This window comes from Lutra lutra, chromosome 5, assembly GCF_902655055.1.
Source record: "Lutra lutra chromosome 5, mLutLut1.2, whole genome shotgun sequence".
NCBI lineage: Eukaryota > Metazoa > Chordata > Mammalia > Carnivora > Mustelidae > Lutra > Lutra lutra.
Genome location: NC_062282.1, coordinates 141,127,793 through 141,150,721, shown reverse-complemented (window position 1 = coordinate 141,150,721; position 22,929 = coordinate 141,127,793).

Below are 22,929 nucleotides of genomic sequence, written 5' to 3'. Positions count from 1 at the left end.
TATAGACATTCGGGTGCACGTGCCCCTTCGGATCACTACGTTTGTATCCTTAGGGTAAGTACCAGTAGTGCAATTGCTGGGTCATAGGGTAGTTCTATTTTCAACATTTTGAGGAACCTCCATGCTGTTTTCCAGAGTGGTTGCACCAGCTTGCATTCCCACCAACAGTGTAGGAGGGTTCCCCTTTCTCTGCATTCTCGCCAGCATCTGTCATTTCCTGACTTGTTCATTTTAGCCATTCTGACTGGTGTGAGGTGATATCTCATTGTGGTTTTGACTTGTATTTCCCTGATGCAGAGTGATATGGAGCACTTTTTCATGCGTCTGTTGGCCATCTGGAAGTCTTCTTTGCAAAAATGTCTGTTCATGTCTTCTGCCCATTTCTTGATTGGATTGTTTGTTCTTTGGGTGTGGAGTTTGCTAAGTTCTTTATAGATTTTGGACACTAGCCCTTTATCTGATATGTCGTTTGCAAATATCTTCTCCCATTCTGTCAGTTGTCTTTTGGTTTTGTTAACTGTTTCCTTTGCTGTGCAAAAGCTTTTGATCTTGATAGAATCCCAATAGTTCATTTTTGCCCTTGCTTCCCTTGCCTTGGGCGATGTTCCTAGGAAGATGTTGCTGTAGCTGAGGTCGAAGAGGTTGCTGCCTGTGTTCTTCTCAAGGATTTGATGGATTCCTTTCTCACATTGAGGTCCTTCATCCATTTTGAGTCTATTTTCGTGTGTGGTGTAAGGAGACGATCCAATTTCATTTTTCTGCATGTGGCCGTCCAATTTTCCCAACACCATTTATTGAAGAGGCTGTCTTTTTTCCATTGGACATTCTTTCCTGCTTTGTCGAAGATGAGTTGACCATAGAGTTGAGGGTCTATTTCTGGGCTCTCTATTCTGTTCCATTGATCTATGTGTCTGTTTTTGTGCCAGTACCATGCTGTCTTGATGATGACAGCTTTGTAATAGAGCTTGAAGTCCGGAATTGGGATGCCACCAACTTTGTTTTTTTTTTTTTTTTTTTTTTCAACTTTGGCTTTCTTTTTCAATATTCCTTTGGCTATTTGAGGTCTTTTCTGGTTCCATATAAATTTTAGGATTATTTGTTCCATTTCTTTGAAAAAAATGGATGATACTTTGATAGGAATTGCATTAAATGTGTAGATTGCTTTAGGAAGCATAGACATTTTCACAATATTTATTCTTCCAATCCAGAAGCATGGAACATTTTTCCATTTCTTTGTGTCTTCCTCAATTTCTTTCATGAGTACTTTATAGTTTTCTGTGTATAGATTCTTAGCCTCTTTGGTTAGGTTTATTCCTAGGTATCTTATAGTTTTGGGTGCAATTGTAAATGGGATTGACTCCTTAGTTTCTCTTACTTCTGTTTTGTGTAGAGAAATGCAACTGATTTCTGTGCATTGATTTTATATCCTGACACTTGACTGAATTCCTGTACAAGTTCTAGCAGTTTTGGAGTGGAGTCTTTTGGGTTTTCCACATATAGTATCATATCATCTGCAAAGAGTGATAGTTTGACATCTTTGCTGCCGATTTGGATGCCTTTAATTTCCTTTTGTTGTCTGATTGCTGAGGCTAGGACTTCTAGTACTATGTTGAATAGCAGTGGTGATAATGGACATCCCTGCCATGTTCCTGACCTTAGTGGAAAAGCTTTCAGTTTTTCTCCATTGAGAATGATATTTGCCGTGGGTTTTTCATAGATGGCTTTGAGAATATTGAGGTATGTGCCCTCTATCCCTACACTTTGAAGAGTTTTGATCAGGAAGGGATGCTGTACTTTGTCAAATGCTTTTTCAGCATCTATGGAGAGTATCATATGGTTCTTGTTCTTTTATTAATGTGTTGTATCACATTGATTGATTTGCGGACGTTGAACCAACCTTGCAGCCCTGGAATAAATCCCACTTGGTCGTGGTGAATAATCCTTTTAATGTACTGTTGAATCCTATTGGCTAGTATTTTGGTGAGAATTTTCGCATCTCTGTTAATCAAGGATATTGGTCTGTAGTTCTCTTTTTTGATGGGATCCTTGTCTGGTTTTGGGATCAAGGTGATGCTGGCCTCATAAAATGAGTTTGGAAGTTTTCCTTCCATTTCTATTTTTTGGAACAGTTTCAGGAGAATAGAATTAGTTCTTCTTTAAATGTTTGGTAGAATTCCCCCGGGAAGCTGTCTGACCCTGGGCTTTTTTTTGTTTGGAGATTTTTGATGACTTTTTCAATCTCCTTACTGGTTATAGGTCTGTTCAGGCTTTCTATTTCTTCCTGGTTCATTTCTGGTAGTTTATGTCTCTAGGAATGCATCCATTTCTTCCAGATTGTCAAATTTGTTGGCGTAGAGTTGCTCATAGTATGTTCTTATAATTGTCTGTATTTCTTTGGTGTTAGTTGTGATCTCTCCTCTTTCATTCATGATTTTATTTATTTGGGTCCTTTCTCTTTTCTTTTTGATAAGTCTGGCCAGGGGTTTATCGAACTTATTCTTTCAAAGAACCAGCTCCTAGTTTTGTTGATTTTTTCTAATGTTTTTTTTTTTTGTTTGTTTGTTTCTATTTCATTGATTTCTGCTCTGATCTTTATGATTTCTCTTCTCCTGCTGGGTTTAGGGTTTCTTTCTTGTTCTTTCTCAAGCTCTTTTAGGTTTAGGGTTAGGTTGTGTACCTGAGACCTTTCTTGTTTCTTGAGAAAGGCTTGTACCGCTGTATATTTTCCTCTCAGGACTGCCTTTGTTGTGTCCCACAGATTTTGAACCGTTGTGTTTTCATTATCATTTGTTTCCATGAATTATTTCAATTCTTCTTTAATTTCCTGGTTGACCCATTCATTCTTTAGAAGGATGCTGTTTAGTCTCCATGTATTTGGGTTCTCTCCAAATTTCCTCTTGTGATTGAGTTCTAGCTTCAGAGCATTGTGGTCTGAAAATATGCAGGGAATGATCCCAATCTTTTGATACTGGTTGAGACCTGATTTAGGACTGAGGATGTGATCTATTCTGGAGAATGTTCCATGTGCTCTAGAGAAGAATGTGTATTCGGTTGCTTTGGGATGAAACGTTCTGAATATATCTGTGATGTCCATCTGGTCCAGTGTGTTATTTAAGGCCTTGATTTCCTTGTTGATCTTTTGCTTGGATGATCTCTCCATTTCAGTTAGGGGAGTGTTAAAGTCCCCTACTATTATTGTATTATTGTTGATGTGTTTCTTTGATTTTTTTATTAATTGGTTTATATAGTTGGCTGCTCCCACGTTAGGGGCATAGATATTTAAAATTGTTAGATCTTCTTGTTGGAAAGATCCTTTCAGTATGATATAGTGACATTCTTATTATAGTCTTTGGCTTAAAATCTTATTGATCTGATATAAGGATTGCCACTCCTGCTTTCTTATGATGTCCATTAGCATGGTAAATTCTTTTCCACCCCCTCACTTTAAATCTGGTGGTGTCTTCAGGTTTAAAATGAGATTCTTGTAGGCAACATATAGATGGGTTTTGTTTTTTATCCATTCTGATACCCTGTGTCTTTCGTTTGGGTCCTTTAGCCCATTAACATTCATAGTAACTATTGAGAGATATGAATTTAGTGCCATTGTATTGCCTGTAAGGTGACTGTTATTGTATATTGTCTCTGTTCCTTTCTGATCTACTACTTTTAGGGTCTCTCTTTGCTTAGAGGACCCCTTTCAATATTTCCTGTAGAGCTGCTTTGGTGTTTGCAAATTCTTTCAGTTTTTGTTTGTCCTGGAAGCTTTTAATCTCTCCTTCTATTTTCAATGATAGCCAGCTGGATATAGTATTCTTGGCTGCCTGTTTTTCTCATTCTGTGCTCTGAATATATCATGCCAGCTCTTTCTGGCCTTCCAGGTCTCTGTGGATAAGTCTGCTGCCAATCTAATGTTTTTCCCATTGTATGTTTTAGACTTCTTTTCCCGGGCTGCTTTCAGGATTTTCTCTTTGTCACTAAGACTTGTAAATTATACTCTTAGATGACGGGGTGTGGACCTATTCTTACTGATTTTGAGGGGGTTTCTCTGAACCTCCTGGATTTTGATGCTTGTTCCCTTTGCCATAATGGGGAAATTCTCTTCAATAATTCTATCCAATATACCTTCTGCTCCCCTCTCTCTTTCTTCTTCTTCTGGAACCCCAGTTATTCTAATGTTGTTTCATCTTATGGTGTCACTTATCTCTCGGATTCTCCCCTCGTGGTCCAGTAGCTGTTTGTCCCACTTTTGCTCAGCTTCTTTATTCTCTGTCATTTGATCTTCTATATCGCTAATTCTTTCTTCTGCCTCATTTACCCTAGCAGTGAGAGCCTCCATTTTTTATTGCACCTCATTAATAGCTTTTTTGAATTCAACTTGGTTAGATTTTAGTTCTTTTATTTCTCCAGAAAGGGCTTTTATATATCCGGAGAGGGTTTCTCTAATATCTTCCGTGCCTTTTTTGAGCCCGGGTAGAACCTTGAGAATCCTCATTCTGAACTCTAGATCTGACATATTACCAATGTTTGTATTGATTAGGTCCCTAGCCTTTGGTACTGCCTCTTGTTCTTTTTTTTGTGGTGTATTTTTACGCCTTGTCATTTTGTCCAGATAAGAGTCTGTGAAGGAGTAAGTAAAATACTAAACGGGTGGCAAAGACCCCAGGAAAATATGCTTTTACCAAATCAGAAGAGATACCAAATCGTGAGTGGGGAGAAAGGGGATAAAAAGAGGTTCAGAAAGAAAAAAAAAGAAAGAAAGAAAGAATCAATTAAAAAAAGAAAACAAATAAAGCAAAAATATAATAAAGAAAAAAATATATATATAATAAACTAGTTAAAAACGTTAAAAAAGAAAAGGGTAAAAGTTTAAAAAAATTAGCAGAAGAAGAGTGAAAAAAAATTGAAGAAGAAAAAAAAATTAAACTGCAAGGCTAAAGAATCATGGGGGAGAAAGCCATGAGTTCCGTGCTTTGCTTTCTCCTCCTCTGGAATTTTACTGCTCTCCTTGGTATTGAAACTGCACTCCTTGGTAGGTGAACTTGGTCCTGGCTGGGTTTCTTGTTGATCTTCTGGGGGAGGGGCCTGTTGTAGTGATTCTCAAGTGTCTTTGCCCCAGGCGGAATTGCACTGCCCTTACCAGGAGTCGGGCTGAGTAATCCACTCCGGTTTGCTTTCCGGGAGCTTTTGTTCCCTGAGAGCTTTCCATAGAGTTCCAGAGGACGGGAATGAAGATGGCAGCCTTCCAGTCTCCAGCCTGGAGGAGCTGAGAGCCTGGGGTCCCACCTCTCAGTGCGCCCTCAGAGAACAGCGCCCAATTACTCCCGTCACCCTGGCCTCCGGCCGCGCTCCGAGCTGACCTAGCCTGTGACCGGTTCAAGGTAACCCCGAGCTGGGAGCTCACTCCTCAGCTCTGTCTCTGTAGCAGGCTTCCCCATTCTAATACCTGTAAGCTCTGCGACACTCAGACACCCCCGATCCTTCTGTGACCCTGCGGGACCTGAGGCCACGCTGACCCCGCGTGGGCCTCACCCCGGTTAAGCCTCTGGAGTGATGTCCCTTAGCAGAACAGACTTTTTTTTTGTTTGTTTAAAGATTTTATTTACTTGACAGAAAGAGGGATCACAAGTAGGCAGAGAAGCAGGCAGAGAGAGAGGGGAGAGCAGGCTTTCCGCTGAGCAGAGAGCCGGACGTGGGGCTCGATCCCAGGACACTGGGATCATGACCTGAGCTGAAGGCAGAGGCTTTAACCCACTGAGCCACCCAGGCGCCCCCGAAACAGACTTTTAAAAGTCCTGATTTTGTGCTCCGTTGCTCCGCCGCTTGCCGGGAGCCGGCCCCTCCCCCCGCGGTCTATCTTCCCATCGTTTTGGATTCACTTCTCCGCCAGTCCTACCTTTCAGAAAGTGGTTGATTTTCTGTTTCTAGAGTTGCTATTCTTCTTCTCTTCGATCTCCCATTGGATTTGTAGGTGTTTGCAATCTTTAAATAAGCTATCTAGCTGATCTCCTGCTACCTGAAGTAGTCTCAGCCTGCTACTTCTCCGCCATCTTGACTCCTCTCCTATTGGTGGATCATCTTTTTAATGTACTGTTTGATCCTGTTTGCTAGGATCTTGTTGAAAATCTTAGCATCCATATTCATCAGTGATATTGGTCTGAAGTTCTCCTTTTTGGTAGGGTCTTTGCATAGTTTGGGGATCAGGGTAATGCTGGCTTCATAGAAAGGGTCTGGAAGTTTTCCTTCTGCTTCAATTTTTTGAAACAGCTTCAGGAGAATAGGTGTTATTTCTTCTTTGAAAGTTTGATAGAATTCCCCAGGGAATCCGTCAGATCCTGGGCTCTTCTTTTTGGGGAGGTTTTAGATCACTGCTTCAATCTCGTTACTAGATATCAGTCTATTCAGGTTGTCAATTTCTTCCTGGTTCAATTTTGGGAGTTTATAGTTTTCCAGGAATGCATCCATTTCATCTAGGTTGCTTAGCTTATTGGCATATAACTGTTGATAATAACTTCTGATGATTGTTTCTACTTCCTTGGTGTTAGTTCTGATCTCTCCCTTTTCATTCATACTTTTATGAATTTGGGCTTTCTCTCTTTTCTTTTGGATTAGTGTGGCCAATGATTTATCGATCTTATTGATTCTTTAAAAAAAACCAGCTTCTAGTTTCATTGATACGTTCTACTGTATCTCTGGTTTCTACCTCATTGATCTCTGCTCTAATCTTGATTATTTCCCTTCTTATGTGTGGAGTTTGTTTGATTTGTTGTTGATTCTCCAGTTCTTTAAGTTGTAGAGACAGCTGGTGTATTCTGGATTTTTTAATTTTTTTGAGGGAGGCTTGGATGGCTATGTATTTCCCCCTTAGGACCGCCTTTTCTGTATCCCATAGGTTTTGGACCGAAGTGTCTTCATTCTCATTGGTTTCCATGACTTGTTTAAGATCTTCTTTGATCTCCTGGTTGATCCAAGCATTCTTAAGCACCATGGTCTTTAGCTTCCAGGTGTTTGAGTTCCTTCCGAACTTTTCCTTGTGATTGAACTCCGTTTTCAAAACATTTTGATCTGAGAATATGCAGGGAATAATGGCAGTCTTTTGGTATCAGTTGAGTCCTGATCTGTGACCCGGTATGTGGTCTATTCTTGAGAAGGTTCCATGTGCACTTAGAAGAATGAGTATTCTGTTGTTTTAGGGTGGAATGTTCTCATATATCTATGAGGTCCATCTGGTCCAATGTGTCATTCAATGCTCTTGTTTCTTTACTGATTTGTGCTTTGATGATCTATTACTGAGAGAGGCATGTTAAAATCTCCTACTATTAATGTATTCATATCAATATGACTCTTTATCTTGATTAATAGTTTTCTTATGTAATTGGCTGCTCCCATATTGGGGGCATAGATATTTATAATTGTTGTGGGCTATCATCTTGGTGGATAGCCCATTTAAGAATGATGTAGTCCTTCTGTATCTCTGACTACAGTCTTTAGTTTAAAATCTAATTTGTCTGATATGAGAATTGCTACCCCGGCCTTCTTTTGAGGCCCGTTGGCATGAAAGATGCTTCTCCGTCTCTTCACTTTCAGTCTGGGTGTGTCTTTAGGCTCAAAATGGGTCTCTTGTAGACAACATATGGATGGGTCCTGTTGTTTTATCCAATCTGCAACCCTGTGTCATTTTATGGGCGCGTGTAGGCCATTCACATTGAGAGTGATTATTGATAGAAACATTTTTATTGACATCGTGTTACCTTGGAAGTCTTTCTTTCTGTAGATTGTCTTTATATTTCTGTTCAATGCTATTCTTAGGATTTTTTTCTCTTTTATAGGACCCCCCCCCCCTTAATATTTCCTGCATTGTCAGCTTGGTGGTTGCATAGTCTTTTAAGCCTTGCTGGTCTTGGAAAGTCTTTATCTCTCCATCCATTTTGAATGTCAGTTTGCTGGATAAAGTATTCTTGGCTGTATGTTCTTCTCATTTAGTGCCCTGAATATATCTTGCCAGCCCTTTCTGGCTTGCCAGGTCTCTGTGGACAGGTCTGATGTTATTCTGGTGGGCTTTCTTTTGTATGTAAGGAGCTTCTTTGTCCTAGCTGCTTTCCAGATGGTCTGCCTATAATTATAATTCTTCATTCTTACTATTAGGTGTCTCGAGGACTTTTGAGAATCTATAATCTTGGGGGGAAACCGTTCTGCCTCTAGTACATGAACACTGGTTCCATTCGTGAGATTGGGAAAATTTTCATGGACAACTTGTTCCACTATATCTTCTAGACTTCTTTCTTTCTCCTCCCCTTCAGGGATTCCAATAATTCTGACAGTGGAATGTTTCATGGCATCATTTATTTCCCTGATTCTGTTTTCGTGGCTTCTAAGCTGTTTGTTCCAGGCTTCCTCCTGATCCTTTCTATCTGTTTGTCCTCCAGATCCCTAATTGTATCTTCTGTCTCAGTTACCCTAGCTTTTAGAGAATTTAGATTAGATTGGAACTCGTTGAGAGCATTTTGACCGTCATCTCTGGTGGCTTTTTGTTCTGCCCTAACATTGTGAACATCATCCCTGGTGGCTTTCATTTCTGCCCTAATCAATTCCTGGTCATCCATGGCTTTCTCCAACCTAGCTATTGCCTAGATAATTGTTAGCCTGAATTCTCTTTCGGACATATTGTCTATGTTGATAGCAGTTAGCTCTGTTGCAGAAGGCCCATCCTCTGTATTTTTCTTCTGTTGGGCATTCCTCCTCCTAGTTATTTTGGTGAGAGATGACTGAACAGATGTAGCTGGATGTATCGACCGTGGTGCTGTCAGTGTGCACCCTGGAAGGCTTCTGAGCAATCAGGATTCCCCACCCAAATGAGAGAAAAAAGAAAAGAAAAAGAAAAAAGAGAGAGAGCAAGAGAGAGACAGTGAAAAAAGGGAAGATAAAAGAGAAGGCTCAGCCCAAATTTGTCCCAAGGTAAGATTTATGAAGTATACAAACAAAAACAAACAAAAAGACTGATAAAACTATATGACAAGAGAAAAAATATATATATATATAAAAGCAAAAAAAGGAAGAACCTTGTCAAAAAGAACCCCAAGTATAAGATTTATATACTATCAGGACAAACACAAATACACAGAAACATTGGCAGAAGAAAAAGATGGGAGAGTGGTTATAAATTCTCAGTGTGGGCGAGGAAGTATGTTTTGATTCTTCCTGGATGTATCTTGATATCTTTGTTAAAGGACTCAACTTTCCTAAGATAAAGGGGGATTAAAAATCATTTGCCTATAGGGGTAGCATTGATTGGGGAAAGGGGATTACCTTGAAGTTTAACTCTATATGAACATTAGAAAATAAAAATAAAAAAAGAATAAACTAAACTAAAATTAAAAAAAATTTAAAAAATAGAAAAGCAAAAGAAAAACATGAGTGTATGTATCAAAAAGTTCAGATTAGAAGGTTATTATGGAATTTGTTGTACTGGACATATCACTGTGAGGGTAAATAGGCTAAAAAATTATCTATATAAAAAAAATGAACCAGAATAGTGGGAATGAGTTAAAAGTTGTATCTATGAAGTAGTGGTGTTCTCTTCTCGTCTTTTTTTTTTTTTTCTTTCCTGGTTGGTTTTCTGTGGGAGGGGCCTTCCATTTGGGTTTTCAGTCAATGATGTTCCCTGAGTTAAGTCCTGGGGGTGGGCTCTGAGGAAACCGGTTTTTCAGGTTTTTGTTCTCTGGAGGTTTTTATGTTTGTTCATTTGTTTTCTCTCACCTTGACAGCTTTTGATGGGTTCTGGAGGTTTAGAGGAAAGCAAACTGCACCCTGACCTCCCTCTCAGAGAGAAGCCTCAGTCTGCTCCCCTGTGAGTGTTCCAGAGCACAGAAGCTCCCTCTTGGCTGCTGGCAGAGCAGGTTCCGAGTTGCGGTCCCTGGGGATGCAGGATTTCCTGCTTTTACCCAAAACCACCACAGCTGCGGCTGTCTGGGTCGCTCCGGACCACCAGAGAGGTTCCAAGCAGCAATCGCACACTGAGATTTTCCCGCTGGCCCGGGGTGGGAGTGCCTGGTCTTTCCAGGTCCAAGAGCACCCGGCTGGGGCCTGAGCACACCTCTCTCAGGGGAGGGTAGGGGCGCGCATGTCTCAGGCACTGTTCGCAAGGCTTGGCTTCTGTGGTCTGGAGAGGCTCCCAGCCCCTCATAGGAGCCGGACCCCATGTGCTCTCAGGTGCGCTGGTGGCTCAGGGACCAAGACCTGGTTTCTCTCCCACACTCTCTCTGGCTCAGCTCCAAGGGAGGCTGTCCTGGGTCCGGGGACTTAAGCCCCTGTCCCTAACTGCCCCAATTCCCACAATTTATCCCCTGCGATCCTTTGCTCTCTTTGACTGCTTTCAACCAGTCTCCAAGTTAATGTTGGTCCCCAGAAGCAGGGCACTCTTGTATTGGGGTATTACTTTCCAATCAGTCGCCTCTGGTGGCTCCCTCCCCCTTTTGTGGGTGGTGTGTGTGCATGTACATGTGTTGAGCATTTCTGTAATCCTGGCACTACAGAGTATTTCTAGCTCATCTGTTATATTTCTTGCCCAAATCCTATTAGACATTTCATCAAAGAGTGTAGGTCTTTTTTATAGCGGAATCTTTTTAGAAAACAAGATTTAAGACCTGGGTGAAACCATGGTTCCTGCATGGCTTTGCTCTTAAGCCCTCTCATCTGACAGAGCAAGGGAATGCGTGTACTAACCCATGTGTAAATACGTTTCTATAAACATTTTTTTTAAAAGATTTTATTTATTTGACAGACAGAGATCACAGGTAGGCAGAGAGGCAGGCAGAGAGAGGAAGGGAAGCAGGCTCCCTGCTGAGCAGAGAGCCCGATGTGGGGCTCGTTCCCAGGACCCTGGGATCATGACCTGAGCCAAAGGCAGAGGCTTTAACCCGCTGAGCCACCCAGGTGCCCCTCTATAAACATTTTTTTATGTAATCCTCTGTATCTATATTAAAGTAAATGTGAGTTTATACCAATGTCTGTGGCTGTAATCCATCACCACCTAGATCACTCTAGTGTCCTTCTTTGGCTTATTTGTAAATTCACACTCCAACAATGAGACAGACACCTGGCGTCCACCATCTGCTGTTCATTTACATAATTGTTCATTTCCAATATCCATATATAGCCTTTTCAGAATTATTAAGTTCTACCCCCCACGTGATGGGAATTTATCAATTAGACTACATTGCTCATCTGGTTTCTTTCAGTGAAATTAAAGGACTTCACTTATTTCAAAGTTACTTAGCACATTTCCCCATCACTTTTTTCAGTGAAATTGTTTCCTGTGTTTCCACAGTCTGCATTCCCTTCTGGGGTCCAGTGAATTCGAAATGATTTTTTTTTTTTTTGTAATTGGTGTACGTGGAGGTTTACTCTTTGTGCTGTCTTTTTTTTTTTAAGGTTTTATTTGTTCATTTGACAGAGAGGAGAGGGATTGCAAGTAGGCAGAGAGGCAGGCGGAGAGAGAGGAGGAAGCAGGCTTCCCTGCCGAGCAGAGAGCCCGATGAGGGGCTCGATCCCAGGACTCTGGGATCATGACCTGAGCCGTAGGCAGAGGCTTAACCCACTGAGCCACCCAGGCCCCCCCCTTTTTAAAAGATTTTATTTTCTTTGTGCTGTCTTGATAGTTTTGTGTTGTGTGTCTGCTACTAAAGTCTCCTAGAGAGTAGTTTGACTGTAAGTTTGCCTGTACTTCATGTCTTCAACCACTTCTTCCAAGTTCCCAGCAGCCACTGATCTTTTTCCACGTTGCCATGTGATTTGAATGCAACAATAAGTAGCCTTTTCAAAACGGCTGCTATCACTTAGGTGAACTTAAAAATGTATATCACTATCTCTTTTTATGATTTCACAGCTCATTTCTTTTTATCACTGAATAATATTCCATCCTATGGATGCACTACAGTCATCTATTAACCTATTGAAGGGCATCTTTTCTGCTTCCAGTGTTTGGCAATTATTAACAAAGATGTTGTAAATATTTACATGGAGGTTCTGGTATAGATAAAACTTTTCAAGTCTGCTAGGTAAATACCTAAAGCATTATTGTTGGGTCGTATGATAAAAGTATATTAAACTTTGCAAGAGACCTCACTTTCAACATTCTTGCGCCATTTTGCATATCCACTAAAAATGAGTAAAAATTCCTCTTGCTCTGCTTACTCACCAGCATTTAGTGTTGCCCATTTTTTGGATCTGAGCCACTCTAACAAATGAGGTATCTCATTGTTTTAATTTGCAATTCCCAAATGCCACATGATGTTGAACATCTTTTCATATGCTTATTTACCATCTGTATATTGTCTTTGGTGATGTATCTATTCAGAAATTTTGCCCATTTTTTAAAATTGGGTTGTTTTTTCCTTACTGTCCAGTGTTAAGAATTCCTTGTATACTTTGGGTTTGATTGCTTTATTAGAAATGTGTTTTGCAAATACTTGGTCTCATTCTGTGGCTTGTCTTTTCCTGTTTTTGTTTTTGTTTTTTTTTTTTAATTTGGATCTTAGGTTTCTAAAGAGCCAGTATGACTGTCATATAGCACCAGTTTCTCCCTATACTTCTCACCCCTAATGTAGGCACACACAACTTTTTTTTTTTTTTTAAAGATTTTTTATTTATTCGTCAGAGAGAGAGAGAGCGAGCGAGCACAGGCAGACAGAGTGGCAGGCAGAGGCAGAGGGAGAAGCAGGCTCCCCACAGAACAAGGAGCCCGACGTGGGACTCGATCCCAGGACGCTGGGATCATGACCTGAGCCGAAGGCAGCTGCTCAACCAACTGAGCCACCCAGGCGTCCCGGCACACACAACTTTTGATGGATACTGAGTACAAAGTTCACAGCAAGGTCAGATGTTCTCAGTTTTCTCATAAAATGTCAGTCTTAGTCATGACCTGTGTTGTTGAAGCGTAGTGGTCATATTTTTCAGCATTTTTGTTTCTCTCCTATTTATGGGGTCCTTGTACTAGCTGGAAGTACTGAATAGAGCCTGTTTCCAATGCCTGTCCCTTTCACAGCATTCTTTGTCCTTGTATCAGCCTATGATCGTGAGACCAACTGGATTTCTTGCCACTCCCTCAGTGTGAAACTACTCACCCACAAGGCCACTTTGCTTGGCATCAGGCTGGAGGAGGGAGTTTCTTTTGGCCATTCCTCCAAAGACTGAAAGTTGCAATTTGTATGAGAGGACCCAGTTTCATGCATGCCTGTCAGGAGCATGTCATCAGCTGCGTATCTGTGCCACCTCCGGTTTCCTGCCACAGGAATTGATTATAACAATAAGATAAATTAACATTCATCACCTCATATAGATACCTATTAAAAGAAAAAAAAATTGGGATTTTTTTTCCCTTGTAATGAGAAATCCTAGGATCTACTTCCTTAACTACTTTTCTGTATATGCTACAGCAGTGTTTACTGTAGTTATCATGTTGCTCATTATATATCTGGTACTTATTTTTCTTATAACTGGACATTTGTATCTTATGACCACCTTTAACCACTTCCCTATCCCTCATCCCCATCTCGGGTGACCACGAAACTGGTCTTTTTTCTGGTTTTGTTTTTTTGTTTTTACATTCCACATGTAAGTGAGATCAGACATTGCCTGTCTTTGACCAATTTCACTTAGCTTAATGCCATCAGGGACTTCCCAGTTTGTCACAAATGACAGGATTTCCTCCTTTATTATGGCTGAATAATAGTACTATATAATGTGTGTGTGTGTATAATATTTATTTATATTTTTACACACCACAATATTTTTTAGCCATCTGTCAGTGGACACTTAGATTGTCCTGAGTCCTATAAATGGCCAGAGTTCTATAAATAATGCTGCTATGAGCATTGCAGTGCCTACATCTCTTTGACATAGTGTTTTGACAAAGTGTTTTCATTACCTTTGGTTATATTCCTAGAAGTGGGATTGCTGAATGTCTGTTCTGGATTTCTACACCCTGCAGGAAAGCAGACCTCTTCAGGTTGTAGTTAACAATTATATTTCTTAACAGATTAGTGAAATGTCAAGGGTTTGACAGTTATTGAAATTAGGACTTTTGACAGTTGATAGATTATTTGCTTACTTTGGACAACAGTAGTGTTACTATAAATGGTGTAATGAAAGAGGTTATAGTCTTAAAACTACTGAAAAATATGCATTCACACACATTTAAGGAGCCAAGCCTTGATGTGTCTAAAGTTTTTCTTGTTTACTAAGCAAATGTTAAATAATGGTACATCTGCCCTGTGGAATAAAATATAAACATGGAAAGAACAAGAGTGATTGATATTGATTTATATGAAGTTCCACATGTTGTTTAGATTAAAGAGGCAAATTAGAGTATGTACACATTTTTGAAATAAATAATTGTGTGTGAACACACATTGCACAAGCAAAGAAAAAAATTGGTGTAATTGGATTGCAACAGGGAGATTTTAATTGTATTTTAGATAAATTTATAATAACTGTTGCAAGAAACATGTCTTAATTATGTAACTCAAAGCCAAATGCCTCCACACATACTTATTTGGTATGTTGACTAATTTTGATTTAAATGTAGAATTTAAGAAAACAGATGCTTCCTTGCTGTGTGCTTATTTTTTCCTGTATGAGTAATGATGAAATATGGTTTTGCTGAGAAATCTTGTATCTTAGGGCCATATTTGCTATGCTAACATGTTCTGTAATTTGTCCCCATAATCCTACAGCAGTATGTGCAGTATATTAAGATGACCTAAGGAAATGCCACCTAAATAGTATAATGATATAAAACTTTTACTCTTTGATTTATACCCATAACAGTAATCATGCACTAATTATTTCAGTATAAACCCTTAATTGGTAGAGTTAAGAGAGCCCTTAAAATAACTTTGATAAACATCCCAGTAAATAATAGTGAATGAGTGCCTAGTCAATGGTAGCTAAGAAGTTGATCCTTCAGAAAGTTCTGAAAGGTTAAATAATATGGTTTTCTGAGTCTGTGAAGCACACACAATAAAATACACATTAAGATCAGAGCAGTGACCTTCTCACCATTCCTTATGTGACTCTAGTTTTCATGGTGGCTGAATCTCTTTACAAGAGTCTATTCACCATCTATAGTTTCCTTTATTTAGGACTGATGGTGATGTCTGAATCATGAATAACAATGCGGTTTCTACCACATAGATAACTAACCTGTTAGCATTTGTGTGGTTTGCTGCCTGCCTGGGTTACCATATGGTTATGTATTCCATGGGCTCTTTAAACAAATTGTGAACAAACACCATATTTCTTGTGTTAGTCTTTTTTTAAATATAATTTTTAATTTTTAATTAATTTTTAAAATTTAATTAATTAATTTAATTTTTTATTTACATATAATTAGCCCCAGGGGTACAGGTCTGTGAATCATCAGGTTTACACACTTCATAGCACATACCTTCCCCAGTGTCCATATTAGGGGTCAGCATTTACCTTTTCATTCTTGTTCTCATTTCTCTCTCTTTTTTTAAAAGATTTTATTTATTTATTTATTTAATTTATATATTTTTAAGATTTTATTTATTTCTTTGACAGAAATCACAAGTAGGCAGAGAGGCAGGCAGAGAGAGAGGGGGAAGCAGGGAGCCCAATGCGGGGCTCAATCCCAGGATGCTGGGATCATGACCTGAGCCGAAGGCAGAGGCTTAATCCACTGAACCACCCAGGCGCCCCAAAGATTTTATTTATTTATTTGAGATAGAGAGAGCATGAGTGAGGGAAGGAGCAGAGTAGGAGGGACAAGCAGACCCTACGCTGAGCATGGAACCCATCACGGGCTCCATCCCATCACCCTGAGATCATGACCTGAGCTGAAATCGAGAGGTGGATGTTTCACCTCTGAGCCATGCCAGAGATTTGTTTTCTATATGAAGTGAACATACTGGCTTAGAGAAACTGATGATCAAGACAGGGCACATGTTCATTAATAGAATATAAATAACAATGGATTGATTGCATACAGCTGGTGACCATTGTGCCCCATCTAATCAGTAATCATTCTGTACCTTCCTTGAGCTAACTGATTCTGTACTTCGCTGGAGTGAAATCTATATTCTGCTTGGGACAGGTTCCTAGGGAGCAAAAGTGGCTGGGCTGGCATGGCCATGTCATGTAGTTTTGGACAGTTATTGTGAAACCAATTGTCTACCAGAAGGCTCTAGGAGAGGTTTATCCGAGTTTTATAAAAAGACTCTTAAACAGTTTCTGTTTTTCAACTTCTCTTTGACATCAGTATGTGGACATGGAATTTTAGCAACTATCTAGGGCCATGAGGGAAGTGACATTGATCAGAACATGTTAAAGATTATACTGGAAAAATGGAAGGTACTTGGGTCTTTAATGAAAGTACTGAGACAGTATTAATCTGCATTGCTGGCCTTCTTCAATATTTCTCATTATATAGGATCATGAATTCTCTTATCAGTTAAAACCTTTGAACTCGACCAGTTATTTGTAGCCACAGACTTTATAACAGTATCATATTAAAAATCATGATTCCATAGGTAGTAAGATATTCCAGGGAAGAAAGCCAGTGCATTTTTGTGAAAAAACTGACATTAAGGAAAACCACATGACTGAAATTCTTAAAAGAGTTAAGAGAGTTTTAACGATGAACACCAACAATAGTATCCTAAACAATGAAAACTTAATGAAATCAGGTGTTTTAGAATGATTATCCTATTAGAAATTTGTAGAATAGATGGCAGTAGAAGCATTTAGATATTTTCTTTCTTCCTTCCTTCCTTCCTTTCTTTCTTTCTTTTTTTGATATTGTATTTATTTGGCAGAGAGAGACACAGCGAGAGAAGAAAGAGAGGAACATAAGCAGTCGGAGAGGGAGAGGGAGAAGCAGGGAGCAGGGAGACAAGCAGGGAGCCTGATGTGGCCTTCGATCCTGGGACCCCAGGATCATGACCTGAGTCAAAGGCAGATGCTTAACAACTGAACCACTCAGGTGCCCCACATTTAGATATTTTTAAAGATGTAATACAGAATTTGAGTCTCTGTGACATGCTGTCAAAATAATTTCCAAGATATCTGTCGTTTGTTTGTTTTTAAGGAAGGAGAAGTTGGATTTTTGAGGAACCTTACGTGAACTTCTCATACCAGGAAATATACTAAAATATTTATTATCTTCTGGCCCTTCATTTAAAAAACATTGAGACATACTCAATGTATAAGTACTCATCAAATTTATAGATTTCAGTTTTGTTTAATGTAGTCACTGAAGGTGCAACCATCCCTATCTAATTTTAGAATATTTTCATCATCCCTCTACCTAAAAATCCCATGCCTATTGGAAGTCATTCCTTAGTTCTGCTTTGCTGCCATCCATCCTCCTGCCTCAGGCCAGGCAACTACTAATGTACTTTTTATCTCTACAGATTTGCCTCTTCTGGAATTCCACATAAGGGAAATCATAAAATATGTGGTTTTGTGACTTTTTTCAGTTGGCATAAATGTTTTCAATGTTCTCTCATGTTATCTTTTTAATTGTCTTTCACTTTAATTCCAGTATACTTAACATAGTTATGTTAATTCTATTATATTAACATATAGTTACATAGTTTCAGGTATACAATATAGTGATTGAACTATTCTGCATATTACTCAGTGCTCATCATGATTTGTGAACTCCTTAATCCCCATCACCTGTTTGTTCCCTAGAATTAAGATTCTATTTCTTGGTTTGTGTGTCAGGTTTTCTTTTTTCTTTGTTCACTTTTTTTTTTTTTATTACTTGTTTCTTAAATTTCACATATGAGTGAAATCATAGAGTATTTGCCTTTCTCTGACTGACATGTTTTGCTATTATACTTTCTAGCTCCATCTATGTCATTGCAAATGGCAGGACTTCATTTTTTTATGGCTGAGTAATATACATACATATGAATATATGTATCACCTTTTATTTATTCATCTGTTATTGGACACCTGGGCTGCTTCCATAGTTTGGCTTCTGAAAAAAATATTACAGTAAACATGGAGGTGCATGTTTCTCCTTGAATTAATGGCTTTGTATTTGGGGGGTAAATATACAATAGTGTGATTACTGGATCATAACTTAATTCTGTTTTTGTTTTTTCCTTTTTTTTTAAGATTTTATTTGTTTATTTGACAGAGAGAGAGAGAGAGAGAGAGAGATCAGAAGTAGGCAGAGAGGCAGGAGGAGAGAGACGGGGAAGCAGAGTCCCAGCTGATCAGAGAGCCCAATGCGGGGCTGGATCCCAGGACCCCGAGATCATGACCTGAGCCGAAGGCAGAGGCTTTAACCCACTGAGCCACCCAGGTGCTCCATTAATTCTGTTTTTAACTTTGTGAGGAACCTTCATATTGATTTCCAGGGTGGTTGCACCAGTTTACATTCCAACCAACAGTGAAAGAGGATTCCCTTTTCTCTACATCCTTGAGAACACCTGTTATTTCTTGTGTTGTTGATTTTAGCTATTCTGACAGGTGTGAGGTGATACCTCATTATAGTTTTGTTTTGCATTTCCCTGATTATGAGTGATGTTGAGCGTCTTTTCACATGTCTGCTGGCTGTGTGTCTTCTTTGGGAAATGTCTGCTCATGCCCTCTGCCTACTTTTTAATTAGATTACTTTTTTTTGGGGGGGTGTTGAGTTGTGTAAGTCTTTTATATTTTTTGGATACTGAGCCTTGCACAGATACGTCATTTGCAAATATCTTCTCCCATTCAGTAGGTTGTCTTTTAGTTTTTTGGTTGTTTTTATCACTGTGCAGAAACTGTCTATTTTGATACAGTTTCAAAAGTTTATTTTTGCTTTTGTTTCCCTTGCTTCAGGAGACATAGGTAAAAAGATGTTGCTACAGCTCATGTCACAGACAATACTACCTGTGCTCTTTTCTAGGATTTTTGTGGTTTCAGGTCTCAATTTTAGGTCTTTAGTTTATTTTGAGTTTGTTTTTGTGTATGGTGTAAGAAAGTGGTCTGGTTTCATTCAGTTGCATGTTTCTGTTATGTTTTCTCCACACCATATGTTGAAGATATGGTCCTTTTCCCATTGGATATTCTTTCTAGCTTTGTCAAAGATTAATTGACCATATAGTTTTGGGTTTACTTTTGATTTTTCTATTCTGTTCTATTGAACTATGTGTCTATTTTGTACGAGTACCATACTTTCTTGATGACTACAGCTTTGTAATATAACCTGACATCCAGAGTTAGGATACCTCCAGTTTTGTTTTTCAAGATAGCTTTGGCTATTTGGGTTCTTTCATGGTCCCATACAAATTTTAAGATGTTTTTTTCTAGTTGTGTGTGAAAAATGCTCTTGGTATTTTGATAGGATTTGTATTAAGTCTGTAGACTGCTTTGTGTAATATAGGTATTTCAATAGTATTTGTTCTTCCAATCCACAAGCATGGAATATCTTTCTATTTCTTTGCATCTTTCTCTTTCATCAGTGTCTTTCACCTCTTCAGTTAAGTCCATTCCTGGGTATCTTACTATTTTTGGTGCAATTGTAAATAGGTTTATTTTCTTAATTTCTCATTGTGCTGCTCTATTATTAGTATTTAGAAATGCAACAGATTTCTCTATGTTGATTTTGTGTCCTCTGACTTTGCTGAATTCAATTATCAGTTCTAGTAGTTTTTCGGTGGAGTTTTATACATTGTCATATGATGTATAAATGTGAAAATTTTACTTCTTCCATATCAATTTGGGTATCTTTTATTTCTTTTTATTGTTTGATTACTGTGGCTAGCACTCCCAGTTCTATGTTGAATAAAACTGGTGAGAGTGGACATCCTTGTCTTGTTCCTAACTTTAGGAAAAATAGCTTGCAGGTTTTCCCCATTGAGTATGATATTCACTGTGTGTTTTTCATATAAGGCCTTTATTATGTTGAGGTATGTTCCCTGCAAACCTACTTTGTTGAGGGTCTTCGTCGTCTTCTTCTTCTTCTTCTTCTTCTTCTTCTTCTTCTTCTTCTTCTTCTTCTTCTTTTTAATCATAAATGGATGTTGTAGTGTGTCAAATGCCTTTTTGCATCCATTGAAATGATCATATGGTTTTTCTCCTTTCTTTTACTGATGTAGTGTATCACGTTGATTGATTTGTGAATATTGAATCATCCCTGCAACCTGGTAATAAATCCCAGTTAATTGTGGTGAATGATGTTTTTAATGTATTGTGGGATTTGGTTTGCTAGTATTTTATTGAGAATTTTTGTGTCTGTGTTCTTCAGAGCTATTAGTTTGTAGTTCTTTTCTTTTGTAGTGTCTTTATCTGGTTTTGATATCTGGGCAATGTTGGCTTCATAGAATGAATTTTTTTTAAAGTTTTTATTTATTTATTTGACAGAGATCACTAGTAGGCAGAGAGGCAGGCAGAGAGAAAGGGAAGCAGACTTCCTGCTGAGCAGAAAGCTGGATGCTGCACTGGATCCCAGGACCCTAAGATCATGACCGAGCTGAAGGCAGAGGATTTAACCCACTGAGCCACCCAGACAACCCCCATAGAATGAATTTATAAGTTTTCCTTCCTCTCCTATTTTTTTGAATACTTTTATTAGAATTGATATTACCACGTTAAATGTTTTGTGGAATTTGCCTGTGAATCTGTACGGTCCTGGACTTCTGTTCATTGAGAGTTTTTTTTTTTTTTATTACTGATCAATTTCATTGCTGGTAATCTGTCTTGTTTTCTATTTCTTCCTGCTTCAGTTTAGGTAGTTTATGTTTCTAAGTATTTATCCATTTCTTCTAGGTTGTCCAATTTGTTAGCATATAATTTTTTCCATAATATTCTCTTGAAGTTTTTGGTATTTTTGTGGTGTTGTTTGTTATTTCTCCTCTTTTCATTTGTCATTGATTTTGTGTCCCCTTTCTCTCTTTTGGGGGTCTGCCTATAGGTTTTCACTTTTGTTGATATTTCCAAAGAACCAGCTCTTGTTTTCATTGATCTCTTATTTTGTGTTTTTAAATTTTTGTTTCTATATCATTTATTTCTGTTCTTAACTTTATTATTATTTTTTCCTTCTGCTTGTTTTCTCTTTTTCTAGCTCTTTTAGGTGTAAGATTAGGTTGTTTATTTGAGATTTTTTTCTTGCTTTTTTTGGGGGGGATCATTAAGCTTTATTAAAGACACAAGCAAACTCAAACTGTCAAAATAATAAAAACTTCAACTTGTATGTCTTGAAAACATCTAGCCTTTAATGAATTGTTACCATATGCATAGCACTGTTCTAAAGTTCTCATTTATTATTTAAGTTTGTCCTTACTCATAGGGTTTCTCACAGGGGGTTCCCTGTGCATTTGTTTTTTTTTGTTTGTTTGTTTGTTTTTCATGCTTCTGAAGGTAGGCCTGTCCTGATATAAACCTCCATCTTGGAACTACTTTTGTTGCATCCCAAAGATTCTGCACCATTGTGTTTTCTTTTCTTTTTTAAATTTAGTTTTATATTTTCAGTGTTCTAAGATTCATTGTTTCTGCACCATACCCAGTGTTCCATGCAATTCGTGTCCTCCATAATACCCCACCAGGCTAACCCAACCCCCTACCCCCCGCCCCTCCAAAACCCTCAGTTTCTCAGAGTCCACAGTCTCTCATGGTTCATCTCCCCCTCCAATTTCCCCAAACTCCCTTCTCTCCTTCTCCCAATGTCCTCCATGTTATTTCTTATGCTCCACAAGTAAGTGAAACCATATGATAATTGACTTTCTCTGCTTGGCTTATTTCACTCAGCATAATCTCCTCCAGTCCTGTCCATGTTGATATAAAAGTTGGGTATTCATCCTTTCTGATGGAGGCATAATACTCCATTGTATATATGGACCACATCTTCTTTATCCATTCATCTATTGAAGGACATCTTGGTCCTTTCCACAGTTTGGCAACTCTGGCCATTGCTGCTATGAACATTGAGGTACAGATGGTCCTTCTTTTCACTACATCTGTATCTTTGGTGTAAATACCCAGTAGTGCAATTGCAGGGTCACAGGGTAGCTCTAGTTTTAATTTCTTAAGGAATCTCCACACTGTTTTCCAAAGTGGCTGCACCAACTTGCATTCCCACCAACAGTGTAAGAGGGTTCCCCTTTCTCCACATCTTCTCCAAAACTTGTTGTTTACTGTCTTATTGAATTTGTCCATTCTAACTAGTGCAAGGTGGTGTCTCAATGTGGTTTTGATTTGAATCTCCCTGATGGCTACAATTCTCCAAAGAAGACACACAAATGGCTAACAGACACATGGACCATTATGTTTTCATTTTCATTTATTTGTATGTATTTTTTTTTATTTCTTCTTTGATTTCTTAGTTCATCCATTCATTGTTTAACCCCATGTTACTTAACCTCTCTTCCAGGTTTTTTTCTGGTGGTTGATTTCTAGTTTCATTGCATTGTAGTGAGAAAAGATGCACGCGTGGTATGACTTCGTTTTTATTTGTTTGTGTGTTTGTTTTTGGTTTGTGGAACCTTGTTTCATGGCCTAATATGTGATCTATTCTGGAGAATGTTCCCTGTGCATTTGAAAAGAATGTATATTCTGCTCTTTTAAAATAGAATATTCTGAATATATCTTTTAGATCCATCTGGTCTAGCCTGTTAGTCAAAACTACAGTTTCATTGTTGATTTTCTGTTTGGATGATCTGTCCATCAGTGTAATTAGAGTATTAAATTCCCCTACTATTATTGTTAGTATTGATTAGGTCCTTTATGTTTTTTGTTAAGTGTTTTGTGTATTTGAATATTGGGTGCATTCTTGTTGGGCTGTCGCCCTTATTATTATATAGTGTAATTATCTCTTGTTTTAAAGTGTATTTTGTCCAGCATAAATACAGCTACCCCAGAATTCTTTTGTCATTAATTTGCATGAGAAGTTTTTCCTCCATCTGCTCACTTTGATTCTGTAGG